The following is a 2,127-nucleotide window of genomic DNA, read 5'->3' on the forward strand; positions in this document are numbered from 1 at the left end:
AATAAAGAGGGCCCCAGAGATAAATGAGATAGAGCAAACAGGAAGGTGGAGGTTCACATCACTGTCGTCTTCGGTGTAACCGAATGAAGAAGAGGGCACCAGAGATAAATGAGATAGAGCAAACAGGAAGGTGGAGGAGGAAAGTATGGTGAAAGTGTGAGGGGGAAAGCAGAGGCCGCGCGAGACATGCTCGGCGGCAGTGATGCACTGTGATAAAACACCAGAGTTGCGCCCGCTGTCGTGTGTTCACTGATGACGCGGTCACTTCTGAGACACAGCAGCTACGCGCCATCACCGAGAAGACTGCAGTTTGCACTGCGCTCCGATTTTGCATTGGGGGTAACGTAATCTTGAGCAACCTTTTTTTTCCCTTTCTTTCTTTACTCTCTTTTTTTCCTTTTGAAAATTATTTCTAGCTCAGTGTTCAGAGAGATTCACAGTATACTAGTTACGTATTATCATGTTTGCGATTTCTTCTAGTGCAGCCAGTGGTGAGCAAATTCAGTGTCAGATATTCTGCTACCAATCATATCAAAATCACTCTGTACAAACTGCAATGGAGGACAAAACACGCATGGACTGCCGACATAGCTCAGAACATTTATTTTGCATTCCAACTTTTTAAATGCTCCTTTATCTTTATACGCACAGTGGGCAATGGTATCATCATGCTGGACTCCAATGTGCCAGTGTATTTGTCCAACAATGCTCAAACCATAGAAGAAATCATTGTTTCTGAAATAAACCAAACAGAACAAGCTATTCTTAGTTGAGCGCCACTTTTCTTGTGTGAGCCATGAATCTGGCGAAAAAGCCAGCTTGTTCTATTTCACACATCCGGAGAATGTAGAAATGTGTGGAAGCTTACCTCAGGTGCCACACACACCTGATTGAACATAGCTTGCAGCATATGGAAAAAACAGTGAAAACATGTCTGTTACTGGTGGCTGGTCACAGAAAAGAATGAATAAATGCCGGACTTTTTTGAAAGACAACTCTAGCAGCAAGCCACACGGTCCGCAGAAGCAGCACGACACAGGACAGTGAGCGTGCTCACCCACTGAAAGACAGCATAACTAAATAAAAATACCTTTTATGCATTAAAATTTTCTGCCAATCCATTATGGTGACGCAATTGCTACAAGCGCATTCTCATTGCACCATAATTTGCAACAGCGAATTTTGTGTTTTGTGGATGAATACCATGCTACTTTGGCTTTGTTTTTAAGCTTAATGAGTACCCAAAATCGCAATAATTGTAAGTGGCCTTTTAATTTAACGAAATGTCGATGCTCGTCTGGTAACATTGATGTAAACAAACTTCCAAGATGGCGGCGCCCATGTCTGTTTACGGCAAGTAAGTTATCGAACTCAAATACAGCTTAATAATTATTTACGGTCTATATTACGAGGTTTTCGAGCTTAAGTGACGCACCCGAAGCCCAAATAGCTTCGAAGCCTAGCGATTCTCTACTGTTAAGCTGTGTATAGTACAAATACCAGTGGAATCGGCCTACCTTCTTACCGGCGTTGTTGCACGTCCCGTGGCTGTAACTTGGTTGCTTCATTGCTTGCGGCTGTGCCGTTGTTTTTATAGTACTCCTTTGATGTTCAGGCATGATTTTCCGTGAATAAAACCTGCCTGGTTGCATCGATATCGTTGAAAACCGCGAAGAATGACCGTTAAGATTTGCCGATCTTCGCTTTGAGAACTTGTGACGATGCGATGACGATTGGATGTCTTGTGAGTGAGAGAGTGCGAATCAGTCAGTGATCGAACATTCTTTTGAAAACTTTTAAATGTGATGAAATCTGATTTTTATGAGGTTGAAATTTACGGGTAAATTTGTCCGCGGTAAGGTGAGGGCGACGCTCACAAATGGTGCACACATCGGTGGCGCAGCTGCGTGTATTGCGGACGTTCAATGGGAATGCGTAGCGAAAATTAGAAGTTGATTAAACACTGAAAGCGTGCATAATAACCGAACATAATAGAGAGGACGAGATTGCAATAGACGTTTGCATGTTTTGGAAAATGTAGTGAGCACCTTGCTTACACGTTGGTTGACTTCGATGGCCAAACAATTATGGTGGTTTTTGCTTCAGCTGTCAAATATTACCCCACAA

At 42.9% G+C, this 2,127-nt stretch overlaps 1 long non-coding RNA gene across 1 annotated transcript; it reads right to left on the bottom strand.

The window, feature by feature from the left end:
- Window positions 1–586: 586 nt before the first annotated feature.
- Window positions 587–1,743, bottom strand: LOC144168074 (uncharacterized). Its single transcript, XR_013322156.1, has 2 exons — window positions 869–1,743; window positions 587–735 (listed from the first exon to the last, which is right to left on the bottom strand). It is a non-coding gene; the product is annotated as an uncharacterized LOC144168074 (long non-coding RNA).
- Window positions 1,744–2,127: the final 384 nt, after the last annotated feature.

This window comes from Haemaphysalis longicornis, unplaced genomic scaffold, assembly GCF_048455015.1.
Source record: "Haemaphysalis longicornis isolate Haplotype H1 unplaced genomic scaffold, Haemaphysalis longicornis Haplotype H1 scaffold_1, whole genome shotgun sequence".
Lineage (NCBI taxonomy): Eukaryota > Metazoa > Arthropoda > Arachnida > Ixodida > Ixodidae > Haemaphysalis > Haemaphysalis longicornis.